Here is a 20,413-nt window from a genome sequence, read left to right on the forward strand (position 1 = left end):
TATAATTGTGCAGAATATTTGCACATTCAGGTGAGAGTAACTTTTTCAGTGATTTTTTTTATACAGAAAATACAAACCTGTAATGTTACTTAAAAAGAATTAAATGTGTATTACTTATATTACACAACTTGAGGCAAAAATGATTTTTTATCATCATAATATTTTGAAATGAAAATTATGTTCAACAACAAACTTTTGATGTCTTATCTATTATTTTAAAGCTGACCCAACGACTCAAGGTCCAAATGTGTCGATCATTATTGAGAGAGGATCTAATTTGACGTGCGGAAAACTAGAAGTATTTAAATCAGATATGTTGAATTTCTCATCAAAATGGTATTAGAATCGATGGTTTATGGGACCATGGTAACGGTTTCTTGTGTCAAAAGTCTTTATAGCAGTGTGGTAAGACGACAGATTCCTTTGATGCAGGCATGCAGCGAATAACGGTACAAGTGTGAACAACTTCTGTAGCCAGGGGTCATGATAATGTGGTGATGACTCGCACTTGAAGGAGCCAGGAAATTGTTGCGAACTCAAGTGTGAGTTGTAGTCTCACATTGGTTAAGTAAGGGTGAGTAAAAGACTTCACAAGTGATGTGATCCATAAACCTAATGCCATAAATTTTTTGATTAAGATGTGACGTCAATATGTATTGGTATTTAACTACTCATTTCATGGGTTCCCTTATCTGCGTACTCCAACCTTCATTGTAATCGACCACCACCGTGCATCATCCTCAGAATAAGGACTGCTGACCAAAATCCAGAAATTGAGGAAGAACCATGGGCGAAGTGGGAAAAAACAAAGATATTTTGTTTTTTTTATTAATCAATTGCATTTATAAATGGTATATCCACACAAAAATTACTTGGTTTGATTAATAATTTGGAATCATCGAAGACAGACATTCGTGGGAGACCCCATGCCCATTAGGTTCCCCCATTTCAAAGACAAAAGACAGCTGCCCAACAAACAAACCACATCTCCTTCACACACCACCCTCATCTTCATGGCTCCACCCACATATTCACCACTTCTCTCTCACTGCTTCACATGACCTTAATTGGAAGAAATTGGATACTGGTATGTAGGACCTTCCTATGCAAGTTAAATCAATCAATCAGGCTCTTATTGGACAGGTTTTATTTTAACAATTGACACCCTCCAAGTCCCTTTTGCTTTGTAAATCATGTCGCATGGCTAGCCGTGTGGCTCTAGCTAAAAATAATCTCCTTAAGAGTTGGTTGTAAATGAACAATTTTTTTTCACATAGTGAGCCAATCGAGGAGACCGAGCTAAGAATTGAGAGAGAACTTTGAACAATAATGTTACTTTGAACTAAGTCTTTTTTTTTAAATTCAAAAAGTAAACATGGAATCTACAATGTTTTGGAAGTTAACAAGAACGTCCATTTCTCACTCGACCATGATAGGACGACCACACTCTCAGTTCAGGCTTCACCGTACTTGTGAGCTTGAACTGGGGTGCTACCGTTCTAATTCGGCCTGACTCACCACGCTCCTGCCCGAACAATCCTTCTACACTTAGGATTTTTCCCATTTACTACTTTGTGACTAACTTAGACATCATAGTGACTTCGCAGGACCTCCTCCCAGGCTCATCCACTACGTTCGAACCACACACCCCCTCTGTTCCTCGTCCAAGCGTAACCCCTTCAACTCGCACTGCTAGGCATTCTTCGCCCCCTCCCCTTCTACCCCTTTCTAGGTAGTCTTGGTCGGTTCCGCCAATCATACACAAACCACATAAATTACATATAAGCTAGCTCTATCCCTAATCTTACCGCCCTTTTATCATGTAGTTACTAAGTGCAATGATTCATAGAGAGAGAGTAGTAAGTAGCAACATTACTTAATAAAGTATCTTAAACCGCTCAAACTACTAGATTTAAAATTGCTAGGACAAGGGTACTAGCAAAAACTAGAGATTTCCTAAGGTTCTACGATCCTCGCATACTTGAGGATGCCCTAAGACCCAAGTCATGAGGTCGCCTCACGCTTGGGTCCAAATCCACCCATTCATTCAAAAGTAATAAGTCCAACTGAGCGGCCATTAATTCTAGTCACTTCATTCCCATCCAAATTTGATTAACCATGAATATCATCACATGTTGAATTTTGTAAAGAAATTCCATTTGTGTATACTTGACTCATGTCACGTCTTATTTGCAATGTTTCTATTAATGACATCAAAAGTTTGACACTATAGTCCAAAGAATAAGGCTATAATGATGAGCTGTGACATCATTTTGTAGCTTATCTGTGCACGCTTGCACAAATATAGTTTGGCAAACATTAGGTAAGCAAAGAGTGCCCTCATTTAAGTATATAAAAAAAAGAGTGCCCTCATTTTCTTAAGATAACTTGAGGCTTCCATTTTATAACAAATAAAGCACATGGAAGATAACTAGAAACACGAAATGAAGAAAGCGAACAGGAAGAATAATAGATAAAAGATTTCCTTTTTCACTTTTTCTCCTTTGTGGCCTCTAAAATTTGGTATTTTAAACTTGAATGGAAACTCTCAATGAGATTGTGCCCTTTTCCATATAATTTTGGGCTCATTGTCTTCCCACTATGGTTTGCCTCCTCTTCTTTCCGTTGCACGAATGGATTGCACATATCGTGGCAGACATGAAGAAGGCAATGCGTAGCCGCAATGGAAATTTGGTTAAGTGATTGGAGATTGGAATTCTAGTCAATGGGCTTAAGTATTTGCTCCAAATAAAAAATTTGAATGTTCTTAAATCCTAATTTTTTATTTAGATTTTATTATGAGAAATGGAACTATTGAAGTCCCACAAATTAAATACAAACGCATAAGGGTCTTAAACAATGTGATCCTTTAGCAACTCTTTATGTGATTTCTCTGTTAATCCTCTTTTTAAAAAATATGTGATGATCATTTAGCAACTTTTTATCAGGATTAATAGATTAACTTGTCCCGATATTTGGGCCCTAGGAGAAAGTGACATACGAGGGACATATACACTTTGTCACATATTTTGCTTGAAACTACTTGTGGGGTTTTACTTCTGAACTTTCTTAGGAATTTTTCATGAAAAAAATTTTGTAGAAAAATTCGCAAGAAAATTTCAAAGGTTCCATTAGAATTTTTATTGTCAATTATTGGTGGGGATATAAAACTCTCACTAAATATTTTTGTTTTTTTTTTCACCCTCTGGCCTCTGTGTTTAGCAGCGGACAAAAACGGCCACTAAAACGCTTATGCCCTTCATTGTGTTGGGGGTCTAAAAATAATTTTCCTAGATTAATGTAGTTAAAAGTATGAGTGGTCTCATGATGAATGCTCTTTTATTGAACAAACTTGATGGCTTTAAAGGTGAAGAAGTTATGGAAATATTGATTCTACATTTTGCTTTGTTGATGAGCGTGAGCAACTCAAAGGCCGGCCTCGGAAAGCCATCAATCAATTGCCAAAACTTTGGAGCAAATTAGATGCAATTGTTTCGCTGTGTTGGTTCTTTATCTTGGTTTTTTTTTCTTGAGTTCTTTTCTGTATTATGGGTTGGAGTACCCATTCTACTCCCTCTTAATGTCAAAACTTTGATAGCGTTTGTTAGATAGGTGAGAAGAGAATGGAACATGACATATGAGTTTCGTTATGTGTTTGATAAAAGGCTCATGGGATGGAACAATTTGGTTGCGTGGAAAAGGATAGAACGGAAGGTAATGGAATAAAACACCCTCTTGAAATTTTTATACGGTCAAAAAGGCACCTAATGTATATTTGAAATCTTTTGTATCCAAACAGGTTGATTAGTATTAGGTAGATGAGAGAAAATTAAAATAAAGTGATTTAATTAGTGTAGCCAAACTTAGGCTATGTTTTTCTCAAAATCTCAAATATTAATCTCTCTAAAAGTTATTATTTTTTTAATTTGAAACAAATACACTTAAAGAAATAATCAGATTTATGCTTTTTCAAAAGTAGATGCAACCAACTTAAAAAAAATACATAAGTGATTATTATCGAAAATAATCATTATATCACGAAAAAAGTAGTGATAGATGAGTTCTATGTACGATATTCAATTGAGTTCAATTTTTTTATAATAAACCAAATATTAAATATGCAGAGTTATATATGTAACTAAAATTATGGATATTTTAATGACTTGGAGTTATCAAACACAACACCCAAAACATTATTGTTCTGTTCATTCTATTATGTCTCATTCTGTTTTGTTATATCATGTTTTGTTCTGTCACCGAACACTACCTTTGAGTTTGTCTATGGGAATTGGGAAGGAAAGGAGCTCTTTATTTTTTTTGTTAAAAGAACGGACTTTTAAGTTTCGTTTTTGGATACATGGACTTCTGAAGTTTTTATTTGTCTGATAGAATGGACCTTAAAGTTTAAACCCTTTTCGAACAAAAACCCATTTAAACACATGGTAGGTTCTATTAAAAAAATACACTTGGTAGGTTATATAATAAATAAAAACACTTGGGCAGGTTTTACCGGTCATTGATTTGGTCTTCATTTAGGTCACGTGTAGGCCTTCATTTACTTACATTTAAAGTATAAAAATTGCTTATTTTTTAAATTCTGACAATCAGTTTCCCTGCTAACTCCTTCAAGTGAATGGACCACATTTGGAGCAGAGTCCTAAGCGGTGAAGCTCAACTTGTCTCTCAAACCAACCTTTGCCTGGCCGACTCTGTCGGTACCGCAGATCAACTGTCATAAGATTAGTTTTTCGCTTTGAGAGTAGTAGATCAAGTTTGGTTAGAGATGAAGTGTGTTTGTTGTGGTTTGCTTAGTCTTTGATCTGTGTAGTTTGGATTTTACTGATCCGAGTGTATTAGAGCATGCTAGCTTGTTCTGTTATGAGTATTTGTGTGCTATGATGTATGTGCTCCTTCTAGGGTTTGATACCCTTTGTTTGTAAGTGTCATTTGGCTTGGCTTACGCCTTAATCCGATGAATCTTTGACAAAAAAAAAAACCAGCCTTTGCCAAAAAGATAACAAACCTTATTATTTTGCCCTTCCAATATGCTGGACAACAACTTCCCAACCATTATTCAGTAAGGGACAAAATTAAATTACTCCCCTGAAATTTAGGTAATGTGCGACTTAGTCCTTATGTTTAAAAATGTGTAATAAGCTCTTCAAAGTGTACGAAGTAATTCTTATTTAAATATTTTTGCTAATTTTTAACTCAAATTACTTATTATCCACATTCAATTTCTAAACTAACCCTAACAATGGTCCTCTATTAATTTTTTTTATTTGATCTTATATCATTATTTTCTATCATATATTAAATACATTATATTAAAAATTCAATTACTCTAATACCATAATATTTTTTTCAAGAAACAAAAAATTTAATTATATTATTCAATAATATTAGTTTTTAAATGTACATTTAAAATATTATTATTGAATAATAACATTCTTTTTGTTTTTTTTAAATATTATTGGATAATAGAGTCATTTTTTTTGAAAGATCGAATAATTTTAATAGAATGTAACAGGGTACAAACCAAGAGATATGACATCTCTATGAGCCTACAAGCACGCTCAACAACCAAGAGTCTAAAAACCCAATACTGCTTCTAAAAGCAATGAAAACAAGTGACATACAAATCAATAGCATAATAAAGAAAGATCCTATACTAGCAAGACATATAAATATCTTAACCCTTTAGGATTCCCTTCTGTCCTCTAAAAGCACCCACATAGGATCCATTCTTTCACATCCTTTGTTTGCAAGGTAGTCTGCTACTATGTTTCCTTCTCTGTAAGTAAGCCTTATTTCCATGCAGTTGATCTCTTTCATCAATAAGTCAATTCGGTTCAATTTGTTTATCAACCTCCAAGGCCTTTTGTCTCTTAAGATTACCCATCCTATCGCCGTTGTAGAGTCACTTTTTAGGATTACATTCTTGAAGAAAAATTGTTAACAGAATTACAATCCATATAGAATTGCTTTAACCTCGGCTTCATAGGCCCATCCAAAACCAATTCCTAGTGCAAAGTACCCCAAGAATTTTTTATTTGAGTCTCTAATGACCCCTCCCACCCCACTGATTCCCAGATTACCTTTCAATGCTCCATCATTGCATTTCAACAGTCCAATATCCGGAGCTAACCATAAAACACGTCTGGGAGCATAATGGGGTTTGGAAAAATGAATGCTTTCCATGTTCCTAGTGATCTGGTCAATATCAAAAGGGCAATATGTGGCCACACATTCTTTATCCACCATGCCAATCTAAGCACATACATCTCATCAACTTCTTGCATATTAACCTCTCTCCCTCTTAAAATTATATTGTTCCGCTCTATCCACAATGACCAGATGAAAGAGTATTCCATCTTGTGTTATCCATACCTGAGGGTAGATTGTCCCATTCTTCATGTAGCGCCAGCAGTGAACTAGGACTTGACCAGACGATTCCTTTTCTTCTAATAATACTGATAAAAAATGCATTAATCCGAGGAAAATTGTCTCCTCTTTGATATTACATAGGAAACATGCCCTTTGTTCTTCTTGGCTAACTCCTCTTCTCCATAGATTCATTTTCGTTGCAAATTTATTATGACAAGCTCGCCAAAACAACCAACACACCTTCGGGGGGATGACTTTTCTAATCTGATCTAGGACAGCAAAAATTTCCTCTTCTTGCAGATTTTCATCGACCCAATTGCATAATCCTCTGACCGTGAAATACCCTTACCCAAGTGAAATACCTTATGGGTTTGTCAAAGAACAATGTTGGCTTTATGATTGTGAAAATGTATCCAAGTTCTCCTTCATTGTTGAGAAACTCGAACATCTCTTCTTGGGTTTGAATTCAATAGTTACTTCCCTAGCACCCATCGAGGCAACTTTGATCTGTAACCATTCATGACGATGAAAAAAAAATTCCACCGCTTGAAAGCTTTGAACGCCTCTTAGCGTCGCTACTATGATTCTTCCTATCCGCGCCCTATCTTCCATCTTCAATAGATAACAACCTTCAGAGTAATCTGGTGCTCTTCTTTTTCGTTGGTATCCCCAGCATCGAACTTTCTCTTCCTCTTCTTCTTCAATTGTAGGTTCGAATCACCAAAAGTCCTGTCTCGTCTTCTGTTTGTTTTCCTTAGACCTCTGCTATCATGGGAAAAGAAATGGTATATGGCAAAAGACACTTGAACGGTATTTCTTCCAATCTTTGCACCGTTTTGAGATTGAATGGCAGTAAGAGCATCCTTTTTTTTAAAAAAAAACGCACAAAACCAAACTTGCTTCGTCTAAGGCTCTTCTTTGTTTTCTGCACGAAAACCCCTGCTACCCATGCCTATCTTGGAGAACGCCTCCTTAATCTTATTATAGGACATTGGGTTCTCCTTAATCATATTATGTCTTTAAGTCCGTCAATGAACAAAGTGCATTGTGCATCTCCTTTCGATTGCAGACCCCGATGGGACCTATTTCTCATCCCATTGGGTTCTCCATCAATCCAGTTTGTTCTTCTGAATGTCTTCACACTTGGCCTCTGCCTCAAAAAATTCTCCTTCTGGCGTGCTACTTGTCTCGTTAGATGCACCTTTGAAGACTCTGCCCACAAATCAAATCTCCATGGCTCCTTGCCTCTGTCTGTCTGCTGCTTGCTCGCTCCCGGTGTGCCACCGTCCTTAGGTTCTAGAGAGAAGGAGGAACACATCTCTCTAAAACGGTAAAACCTTTAAGAGATAAGAATTTTTTTGAAAGTGAAGAGATAAGAATTGGATAATAGAGTAATTGATTTTTACTTTATATTAAAAAATATATATAATAATAGAGTAATTGACTTTTTTTTAATATAAAGTATATGATAGAAAATAATGATATGAGATAAAAGAAAATAAGAGAGGGCTATGAGTTACTAACAATGGTAGTTTGGGAATTTAAGATGGATAGTAAGTAAATTATGTAAAATTTAATAAAAAATTAACATTAGGATTACTTTGCACACTTTAAAAATATCAAGGAATTAAATACACATTTTTAAATATCAGAGGTTAAGTCTCAAATGACCTAAACTTTAAAGTAGTAATTTATTTTTCTTCCATTCAATTAAGATTTTGCCTTAGAGAGAAGAACTGTACGAAAATGGAGATTTCCAGACTTGCTAAGCGTTAGACTATGAACAACATCCAAACAATCGATTCCACACACAACCTTCCAAAAACCACAACTTTGGGATAAATGAATTCCCCTCAGTACTCCTAATAATTTTGTCATGTACACTCTGTTTGGATGCAGAGAGGAAAATTAAAGGAAAGTGGATTGGGCGAGACCCCAGGGTCCCTCGCCCAGGAGACCCGACCGTGGGCGTGGGACGCATCATGACCTTGAGCCTCCCTTCCCGAGGCCCAACCGGCCCATTTGGACGGATTAAGGGTGCCAAAGCCCAACTCCACCTCTATAAATAGGAGGAGAGTACCAATTGTAAGGGACTTTTAGCTCATTTGAGAAATAATAGCATTGAAATTCAGTTATATTTTCTCTTTCTAAGCGGTTAGAGTTTCTCTCTAAGCGTTCACATCACTTTCCTCACACTTTGGGTACTACCTTCCCTCTCCATGTTCTAGCACGAAACATTTGGCGCCGTCTGTGGGGAACAGTAGATTTCTATTCCCGGACTACGTGGATCGTGATTCAGGGGAGTGAACCTCGTTTTTCTGAGCGATTTTCTGAAGTTTTCTTCGTGGACAGTGATTGGGAGGAGAGATTCCTTGATTCTGAGTTTTGAAGATCTTTCGTTGGTGCACCTAGAAAAACCAAGTGGAGCTCAATGGCGGAGCATCGACTATCACATGAAGAGAGGTTGAAGCGAGCACACGATCCGCCGCAACGGCACGATGAGCAAGCAAGGTCTTTGACTTCCTTCTCGAGGGACAAAAGAGGTGCGCAGCTTCAACCTCAAGAGCCTAGTGGTGGAGCGGGTTGGCGATGGCTGATTCGCGACGTCATTAATCGCCTAGAGCGACATGATGCGGAAACGAGTGTAACAGACAAAGCGTCGGAGCTTGATGCCTCATACAGACAACACTACCGAGATTCCATACAACGACTGGAGTTTCCTTTCTCTTAAGGATAGGTAGAAGCAGAATGGTGTGCCTATCACCGAATCTCAGGACACGATACTAAAAAGGGTCGAGCTCTACAACACGCGGTGGTAAAGCTGATTCTGGCAGGGAAATCAGCCACGGCGCGGGGCGATGTGTTTTCGACGGCAAAAGAAGTTGGCACGATTGCTGGAGGTTTCGGCGGAGGAGGGACCACTAGTGCAGCACGGAAGCGATATGTTAGAGCGGTGAATGCAGTTACAAAGATTCCTTTTGGTTTTCAACATCCAGATATCACGTTTTCGTCTGCTGATTTTTACGGAATAAAGCCGCATTTAGATGACCCGATTGTGGTCTCCCTCCGTGTTAGTCAGCTCGTTGTGCAGCGAGTTCTTCTAGATCAGGGAAGTTCGGCGGACATCATTTACGGCGGAGCGTTTGCTCGGCTTGGTGTGAGCGAAGGAAACCTCGCTCCTTATGAGGGAACTCTGGTGGGATTCACGGGCGAGCAAGTATGGGTGAAGGGCACCCTCGACCTTGACACCACGTTTGGCGAGGAAGAGAACGCTAGGACGCTCAGCGTCAAATATCTAATCCTTGAGGCAGAGGGGTCATACAACATGATCATCGGGCGAAACACCTTAAACCGTTTGTGCGTCGTGATCTCAACAGCCCACCTGGCGGTGAAGTATCCGCTGACGAATTGGCATATTGGGGGAATTGTTGTGGATCAAAGGGTCGCAAGAGAATGCTATTGTAATGTTGTGGATCGGTATGGGAAGAAAAACGCTTCAATCGGGCACCGTTGCAGCGAAGTTGAGACGCCAGAGGAAAGTTTGGACCCGAGGGGCGAGGGACGTGTTAACAGGCCCACACTGATAGAAGAAACCAAAGAGCTGAAGTTCGGCGAGAAGATACTCAAGATAGGAACCAAGTTAAGTGAGGACCAAGAACAGAGGCTATCAAAGTTGTTAGGCGAAAATTTAGATCTTTTCGCCTGGAGTCACAAAGACATGCCGGGTATAGACCCAAACTTCATTTGCCACAGGCTGGCATTGAATCCATAAGCTAAGCCTATAACCCAGACTCGCCGGAGAATGGGAAACGAAAAAGAGAAGGCCATCCAGCAAGAGGTAAACAAGTTGCTAGCTGTGGACTTCATACGGGAAATCAAGTATCCTACCTGGTTGGCAAATGTGGTGAAGGTCAAGAAGGCGAACGGGAAGTGGCAAATGTGCGTAGATTATACAGACTTGAACAAGGCATGCCCAAAAGATTCTTATCCCTTGCCGAGCATAGATAAGCTGGTGGACGGAGCTTCATGGAATGAACTTCTGAGTTTAATGGATGCTTATTCAGGATATCACCAAATTAAGATGCATCCGTCGGACGAAGATAAAACAGCTTTTTTGACTGCAAGGGTAAACTACTGTTACCAGACTATGCCTTTTGGGTTAAAGAATGCGGAGGCGACGTATCAGCGGTTGATGGATAGAGTTTTTGAAGGCCAAGTGGGAAGGAACATGGAGGTGTACGTTGACGACATGATCGTTAAATCGGTTTTGGGATCAAACCATCATGAGGATTTGATAGAGGCCTTCGGTAGGATTCGCAAGCAAAACATGAGGCTTAATCCAGAAAAGTGTTCTTTCGGCATACAGGGTGGGAAGTTTTTAGGCTTCATGATTACATCGAGAGGAATCGAAATCAATCCAGATAAATGTAAGGCAATCCAGGAGATGAAAAGCCCGAGCAATGTGAAGGAGGTGCAAAGGCTAACCGGGCGGATCGCGTCCTTGTCCCGTTTCGTCCCTCACTCGGACGACAAGTCAGCCCCGTTCTTCAAATGCCTCAAGAAGAACGCGACATTTGAGTGGAATTCAGAGTGCGAGGAGGCCTTCACCCGCCTCAAGGGGATGCTGTCCGCCCCACCAGTCCAATCAAAACCCGTCCAAGGTCTTCCTTTGCATTTATACTTCTCTGTTGGTGATCACGCAATAAGCTCGGTGATCCTTCAGGAGGTGGATGGAGAGAAAAATATAGTCTATTTCGTAAGCCATACACTTCAGGGGGCGGAGGTCAGGTATCAGAAGATAGAAAAAGCGGCGCTCGCCGTCCTCGTCACCTCCAGACGCCTATGACCGTATTTTCAAAGCTTTCAAGTAAAAATAAGAACTGACCTTCCTTTGAGACAAGTATTGCAGAAGCCATACTTGTCAGGACGGCTCGTCACGTGGTCAGTAGAGTTGTCGGAATATGGATTGCAGTATCACAAAAGGGGGAAGGTCGGCGCACAGACCTTAGCGCATTTTGTGGTGGAATTGACACCGGAAAAGGGGAAAAAGGTGAGCACGCAATGGATATTGTTTGTCGATGGGTCGTCAAACGACAACGGAAGTGGGGCTGGGGTCACGCTGCAGGGGCTCGGGGAGTTGGTGTTGGAACAGTCCCTTAGATTCCAGTTCAAAACGAGCAATAACCAAGCAGAATACGAGGCTCTTATTGCGAGCTTGAAGCTGGCAATTGAGGTGCAAATCGACAGTCTGCTGGTAAGGACGGACTCGCTGCTAGTGGCAAGCCAAGTCAACGGGGAGTTTCAGGTAAAGGAGCAGGCCTTGATAAAGTATGTGGAGCGCGTGCGGCTGCTCATGGGACGTTTGCAACAGGTGGTGGTTGAATTCGTGTCGAGGGCGCAAAACCAAAGGGCGGACGCCCTAGCGAAGCTAGCATGCACTAGGAAGCCTGGCAACAACCGGAGTGTGATTCAAGAGACGCTCGCCAATCCCAGCATAGAGGGGGATTTGGTGGCCTCGGTTGATCGCCAGGAAACTTGGATGAACCCCATCATCGATATTTTGGCGGGGGAACCAAGTGAAGTGGTAAAATATTCAAAGGCGCAAAGGAGGGAGGCGGGGCACTACACGCTACTCGACGGGATACTCTTTCGGCGAGGATTTAGTTCACCCCTCCTACGATGTCTTCCACCTGAGAAGTACGAGGTTGTTATGACGGAGGTTCATGAGGGGGTTTGTGCAAGCCACATTGGAGGAAGGTCGCTGGCGAGCAAAGTCCTCAGAGCAGGTTTCTATTGGCCTACGATAAGGAAGGATTGTGCAGAGTTTGTGAGGAAATGCGAGAAGTGCCAAGTATTTGCAGACCTACCTAGAGCTCCGCGAGAGCAATTAGTCACAATCACTTCCCCATGGCCCTTCGCCATGTGGGGAGTCGACCTCGTTGAGCCCTTCCTCATCGCTAGGTCGCAAATGAAGTTCATCCTTGTGGTGGTGGACTACTTCACCAAATGGGTGGAAGCTGAGCCTCTGGTGAGCATTACGGCGACCAAAATCATAAATTTTTACTGGAAGAGAATTGTCTGCCGGTTCAGAGTGCTGAGGGCGATCGTCTCGGATAACAGGACGCAGTTCGCAAGTAATCAAACCAAGGAGTTCTGCGAAGAGATGGGCATTCAGAGGAGATTTTCTTCGGTGGAACATCCACAGAAAAACGGGCAGGCAGAATCGGCGAACAAAGTCATCCTGCGAGGTTTGAAACGCCGACTCTCGGAGGCCAAGAGGGCTTGGTTAGACGAACTTCCAATTGTAATTTGGTCGTATAACACAACTCAGCACTCAACTACAGGGGATACTCCGTTCAGAATGACTTACGGGGCGGACGCCATGCTCCCTGTAGAGATAGACAACAGTTCGTGGCGGACGACACTGAAGTTCGAGGGCGAAAATTCTTCAAACATGGTAGTAGAACTATACTTGCTGTCGGAGACACACAATGAGGCCCGCCTCAGGGAGGCCGCGATGAAGCAGCGAGCTGCGGTCAAGTATGACACAAAGGTAAAACCAAGGGAGATGCAGGTAGGGGATTTGGTGCTTAAAAAGCGACAAGATTCACCGGAAATAAACTGAGCCCAATCTGGGAAGGACCCTACAAGATCTTAAAAGCTTTGGGAAGAGGACCATATCACCGGGAAAGCTTGGATGGGAAACGGGTGCCACGATCTTGGAACGCAGCGAAACTGAAGTACTATTACAGTTAATAAGGCAAAAGGGAGCTGGATCTGATGCGGAGATGGGCAGGGCGCCTCACGTAGGCTGCAGAGTTAAAAGCGAAATGAAGAAACATACTTTTGTACTTTTCCCAGGAAGTTATTGGCCAAAAATGCCCAAAAATGGTAAAAACAAAGACACGTTCTTGTTCTCCATCTCGGGAGTTTGTTGGCTATCACTCCTGATTGAAAATACAAAAATTGTATCCAACAATTTCAATCACACTGAATTGCGGCGAGAGCTCGGTGGGAAAAATTCCCTGAAGGTGGCAATCCCAACACGACCTTGATGTTTGGGGATTGCTCCGGAAAAGCCGACGCAACTCGCCGTCACTCGTCGGCGATGTGTGCGGATAAGCTTCTTATCCCAGTAATCTCCTCGAAATATGGGCGAGCATTTTTCAACTTGGCTCGAAAGTCTCGGGTAAACCCATATGGCCATTCGGCACTGAGCAATTGTAAGTCCCCGCCTAATAGGGTTGGCGGGGCCACACCTGATCTTACGGGAAATATGTGTGTGAATGAAAGCCTCGGTTCAAAAACCGAGCGACGAGTCCTAGTTGAACCCAGCACACCATCAATATCGTCAGACGTAATTTAGAAATAAAGAAACGATGGAGGATGCGAGAGAGGAAATCGAAAAGCGCTAAAACGTGCGAGAGAAATAATATAGTGAAAACTAAAATAGCTGGCTCAAACTGAAAACACGACGAGTAAAGAAAAAGAGTACTAACATTACAATAATCCAATATGAAAATAAGAAGTAAACATTGTTTTATCTGTCTCTTTATTTTTGCTCCACAACGTCTCCAAGGTCAACATTAGCGACTCCCGATGGATCTTCGACACCCTCCAGCCCGGCGGGTGTAGTCTTCTTAAAAACTCCCAAGGGACCAAGGTTGATGTTGGGATGGAGATGTTTGACTTGAGCCTTGGCGATCATGAAGCAACGAATACGCTCATTGGCCACCGCGTGAGCAGCTTCGCCCCTTATCTTCTCTTCTAGGGCGAGGGCCTGAGTGTCTTTTTCGGCCAAGAGTTTGCGTTTCGACTCCAAATCAGAGCGTGCATCGGCAAGAGCTTTCCCTCTGTCCGCCAAATCTTGGCGTAACTTGGCGATTTCTTCATTCTTGGTCAAAAGGTCTCTCTTCTGAGAAGTAAGGGTAGCCTTCTGGGTACCAAGATTTTTGCGGAGCTCTTCAATTTGGCTCTCAAGTTGTTCCTCTTTCTTGTCCGCCGCAACTTTCGCAAGCTTCACCTCAGCGAGTTTCTTCTGCATCTTCGCAGCCTTCTCCGTTTCTGAGACCAACTGTTTGGACAACTTGGAGCAAGTTTCATTGATTTGAAGGTTGGTTGAGCGCAGTTTCTCCACCTCCTGCCGGAGTCCAGCAATCCCGGTAATAGGGCGGGCTTCCCAAGCCACTTGGGCGAACAGGCAGCCAGCTCGCAGGAGGTTGGACACAGCTTCTTGGGCAATGTCTTGCGGGTTCTGGTTGGGCGTTTCCCTCAGTTTCTCGAGGAAGGGGTGAGAAAGCATGAAGGAGAAGGGATCAGAGCTTGATTCGCCAGAGGGGTTCTGTGGACGATTCAGAGGGGGGTCTTTTTCCCCGCCAACAGCCTTGGGAGAAGCAGAAGTTGGCAAGTCAGAGGCAGAAGTTGAGAGATGAACGACAGTTGGCGAGGACTGGGCCGTCGGTGACACTGGGGGCGAGAAAGGCCCTCAACCCGGGCAATGCTCGCCTCTCCCTGGTGAGTAGGTTTAGAAGAATCACCCACACCAACCGGAGCGGGAGAGCCAGAGGTCGTGCCCTCCTCGCCAGGGACGGTCGAAGAAACGAAAGGTGGTTTCAGCTCGTCCAACTTTTTCTTCTTGGAAGCACCGTCGTCCGACGGCGAGCTTTGTCTCTTCTCCCCGGTATGAGCGGAAGGATGAGTTTTAACGCCCCCGGAAAGGAAAGCCTTCATCATTTCGTCGGAAGAGAAATTCATTTTTCCTGAAAAGAAAAAGAGAGCAGTCGTTAGAGGTGAAGGACATATAAAAAGAGGGGTGCGACAAAGGAATAAGAAAAAGGACCTAGTCGGGGAAGCAATTTGGATCCTTGGGGGGGGGGGGCTTCAAGCAATTCAGTACAACTAAAAAGTGGGAGTCGAGATAAGACCTCAGCAGCGAAGCTTTCTCTGAAGGAAAAAGATATTTTTGGGAAGTCGGATAAGGATCTAGGGGATAGCGTCCAGTAAAAAGGGAAAAGGGCTTTCCCGTCCTTCTGTGTAAATGATGAGGGGTAAGAGGGGTGGACGATGACCCTGAAATACCGGCGAGCCAAATAAGATTCCGGGCCCACTTGATAAGGGGCAAATCGTTCTCGTCCTGGCCGGGGCACCAGGGTGACCCAGCCGCGAGACCCTCGAGTTTGAGAATCTACTTCAAAGAAGAAGGAAAAAATGGTAGCAGAGGGGGCTACATCAACACTATGGCAAAGAATCTCAAAACAGCGCAGATAGGCCCAGGAGCAGGGATGGAGTTGACAAGGAGAAACATTCATATCGCACAACATTTGAGTAAGAAAGGAGGAGAAAGGAAGTTTAATGCTTAGATCAAGAAACATATATTCGTAAGCAAAGAAAAAGTGGAATATTTGGGGTCATTAAGCCCACGATGCTGCCAGGGGCGGTCTTGTCCTTGACATCCGGTGGTTCGAAGAAGGCCCTCCAAAAACGAAGAATGGCAAAGCCCACCAACCTTACTAGCAAGGTCAGAGACGAATATGCTGGTTGACAGTTCTGATGGTTGATCAAGAACTCCTTGATCAGGGGCCTCTGACATAGGGGAGGGTAGAGTGGCGAAGGTCGCCAAGCGATGGGCTTTGATCTCCTCAATGGAGGACAAGGTCCCTGTCAAAGACATCAAAGAAAGAAAAAAAGAAAGGGAAGAAGGAAGGGATGAAAAATAACCAGTAAGGGAACTGTGAGAAGAAGAGCAAGAGCCGGAGTGGGGATTCGTGAGATCAGCAAAGGAGACCAGAGCGAGAGTCGGGAGCGAATATGGGAGCAGTTAATAGAAGATGATGAATGATGTGAGGGAAAAGAACCCAAGGGTTGGGTATGATAAAGATTAGGAAGTCGTGCCTCATCATGGTAAATCATCATGGTAAAGGTGGGGCCTTCACACAAAAGGTGTGACGTGGATTCCGGAGAGCAGGGGCGGCGCATTAAGTGGAAAACTGTGACGGTTGGAGCTGGTTGGTTCAAATTTAAAATTGACAAGATTTTGACATGATTCGAGAAAACATTTCAAAGGTGGCGGTTGAGATTATGTGGATTTACCGATCCAAACATCGCTTCAAGGCGCGACGTGTGGAAAGGATGCAATACGTGACAAAACGTCGCGATTTAGGGCGCGTGCATAACTAGGCTGAGTCGGGCGGACTAGTAGCCATCGCCACAAGCTTGCCTGTGGACTGGGTTCGCCCGGAAGAAGAGGGCGCAACTGAAGGTCCAAAATTCCAATTGCAAAAGGCTTTATTTACCAGGCCATGTTGGCCATCGTTTTTCACTAGGGCTTTCGCTTTGTTTCTTGCTTAAAGACACACTTAGCTCTCATGCTTCGAGCTCGGTGTCTTGTGGACTAGGCGAGACCCCAGGGTCCCTCGCCCAGGAGACCCGACCTTGGGCTTGGGACACGTCATGACCTTGGGCCTCCCTTCCCGAGGCCCAACTAGCCCATTTGGACGGATTAAGGGCGCTAGAGCCCAACTCCACCTCTATAAATAGGAGGGGAGTACCAATTGTAAGGGATTCTTAGCTCATTTGAGAAATAATAGCATTGAAATTCAGTTATATTTTCTCTTTCTAAGCAGTTAGAGTTTCTCTCTCTAAGCGTTCACATCACTTTCCTCACACTTTGGGTACTACCTTCTCTCTCTATGTTCTAGCACGGAACAGAAAGAATATGAGTGGAAGGAATATAAGAGGAAAGAATATAAATGAAAAATTGAATGATTTTGAAGTTGTTTGGATTGAGTGAAAAGAAAAGGAAAGTAGAAGGAAAAGTAAGAAACAGAAAAATGAGTATGATATATAATTACCACTTTATCCTTATATATATATATATATGTCTATTTTCAATCTATTAAAAATAATTATAATAGTACTATTTTTTTTTATCATATTAAAGTTAATACATAATAAACTTAAAAAACTTTTTTTATAGTTATAATAATTAATTTGTTTTTGAACTATAATTTTATAGTAAACTTAGACTGTGTTTTCCAAAAAAAAAACTATTATTATAATATGAATTTTTGTTTTTACTATATTAACTAGTGTTTTTTTATCCGTGCGTTGCACATGGAATATGTTTATCATATTTGATATATCAATTAATACCTTGATTATGAAAAATATATTAAATAAAAGATGAAATAGAATAGTCTGAAATGCTAAGCAAAGTTGACCAAAATACTTCTCTTCTAGGTCAGATTGAGATCAACAGGAACTCGTTTGACATTCTTCATGAACATGAAGACAATATCAAAAATCATAAATATAAGGAATTACCAACATATTAAACAATAGATTAAATAGAAGAGTGTGAAATGCTAAGCAAAGTGGTCAAAAAGTCTTAAAATTGAACCCTTGTTGCATAGATTGAAATTCGTGCAATTGAATAACTAATAAAAAGATTGTTAACGAAATCTCAAGTACTGCCAAACATATAAGGGGATGGTTTAATGATGGCAATTTTGAATAGCTTTGGATATAGTTTGGGGTCAGGAAGTTCTGCTGATATGTGTTTGTCTATGTCATCTCCTGTTTTGATTTTATGTTGTGGTTTCAGCCACAATAGGATATGTGTGTGTGCCAAACCCCTCTTATGGAACTCAATGGTGTACATTCTTGAAAAAAAATATAAAATCTCAAACCACAACTTATGTACATAGTTCGAAGGTTATTAGTAAAATTGTTAATTGGAAATTCGAGGTCTAAAAATTGTGAATATGACGTATCAGCATCTGAAGCACCGAATATTTTCTGTTTTCTTAAATTAGATATGAGTCTATCAAGCTTCATTTTGAAAACACGAACAGAAATGTCTGGAAAGTCTTCCGCCTTTAGATTCCTAGGTTGCACAAATCTTTGAATTTCACACCAAGCTGAATTGCAAGTAAATGTTATGAAGTGGTCTGGGTACCCAAATTTCCTGAAGATGGCCATTGCATCCTGACAGTTATTGAACATATAGCGACGTTCACCAGTAAAAGATGGGGGCAAAATAACTCACTTCCAACCGAAGAGGGATTTGTCTCTCCCTTGTCGATGACTTCTGCAATACCATTTAAATAATCAGCTCTAATCAACTCCTGATTACGTTGAATGTAAGAGAGCCTGCTAGCTTCAATCATGGTAAAAGTGTCAACCACAAACTGTTGAAACAACATTTTAGCATTAACAACATTTCCAAATCATTATTCCTCTCCTGAAGGCGAAAAGAAATAAATTGACTCATAGAAACCTTATGTCTTTTATAGCTTCTTATGTTCATGAACAATTCATTGATAGAGATATCTTTTTGAAATCCGTCTTCTATATACGAAAAAAGAACCAGGTATTGAAGAGGAATGAAAGCGGCATGAGTTTCGTGTATCTTTGTTAGGAAACCGTTATTCATCTCAACAACAACATCTCTCCTGAGTTGCATATCATCAAGGTCCCCCACAATCAAAGCACCCAAAAGCAAACCTAGAGTAAACTACTCATATTAAAAAGCAGAGTGTGAACGTATCATTGTTATCATCGTTATAATAAAATTAAACTACTCATATTGTTTGCATCTAAATTATACATAAAAGACTCTTAAAAACAACTAATACTCTGATTTTATGTAACCCAATTACATGTGCTTATAAAAAAGCCCAAATTACATGTAATCATTTTAAAAAATTTAATACCCGTACAACATGAACATGTTTTCACTCTTTATAATTTTTGGATGCATTCATGGTTAAATCCATCGTCCACTGTACCATACAAAATATATTCTAATTCCAAGAGAGCAGAAAGATTGAAATAAGTTCACACATGTACAACTCACAATAAAAATTAGAATGAGCAGATTCCCAACTAAAATACTTAAATCTTGATTTATTGATCTCTTCAGCTACTACAATTGCTTCCTTCGAGGGGCACTTCAAGATCTCTTGATAAAGGAGATTTATTTACAAACTTGAAGTAGGCACATCTCATTCAAAATACAACTGATGCAATGAAACACATAAATAATTAGTATAAGAAATATCTTTTAAGAAAATGAAGAAATAGAAAGTAAAATACTTAACTATGACTCTTTATATGCACCTCAATATATAATAAGACTTACACAAAATAGACTACATATCAGTAACACACTAAAATCTAATTCTTCAAAGTAAAATCTCATTGCAAACTGTCAAGAATAACCACCACATACCTTCCCATCACTGAGTAGAGAAAATGTAATAAGATTCCCAATAAACTGCAAAACAGATTTTTTTAATCAATTTTGAATCCTAAACAGCTTTTTATTTAAAGAAACAGACACAACAAAGTGACCGTTCGTGAGTAAAAAATAATATGATCACCTGGTGGAGGGCAAACACAACCCAGAATTCCCCATTGAAGTCACCAATTACTGCACCTTCATGCAACTTGTTATCTGTAGCATGACTCCGTGCAGTGGAAGTGAAATATGTTCCCTGACAGGTCATACTTAGATTAGTAAAGATGCTCGAGGCTAATGACAATTTGAAGAAACTACAGAACTTTGACATGTTACATGTACCTCTCCAACCCATATATAGAAGCACATAAACCAAGATACAAAGAGGCCGGAACCAGTGTATACCTGCAGGAAGAATCACTCCATGATAGCATTGTTTTAGCAACATATTCATAAAACAAAAAAGAAATGATTCTTAGATATAAGAGCAGAACTATGAACAGGTATGAACAACCATAAATGGCGGTCAACCTTGGGGGGGAGGTTTGTGGTACTTTTTAGTCCTTATAATTGAACACATAAAATCTACACCTACCATTAACATATCCTTCACCATTTGAATGCATTACATAGTAAAGTAATTGGGAAGATTGAATAGGGAAAATCTTTTAAGATTTTAATATTTTATGAAAAAGTTTCTCAGATTTTAGCTAAGATAGATTTGTTTTGGAAATAAATTTCAGGTGAAGAAATTTCTCCTCTCCAATTATAACTTAATGCATTAGG

The 20,413-nt window shown here is 40.7% G+C and overlaps 1 pseudogene; it reads right to left on the minus strand.

Annotated features, from left to right (window-relative positions):
• Positions 1 to 18,295: 18,295 nt before the first annotated feature.
• Positions 18,296 to 20,032, minus strand: LOC130749297 (uncharacterized; annotated as a pseudogene).
• Positions 20,033 to 20,413: the final 381 nt, after the last annotated feature.

Source organism: Lotus japonicus, chromosome 3, assembly GCF_012489685.1.
Source record: "Lotus japonicus ecotype B-129 chromosome 3, LjGifu_v1.2".
NCBI lineage: Eukaryota > Viridiplantae > Streptophyta > Magnoliopsida > Fabales > Fabaceae > Lotus > Lotus japonicus.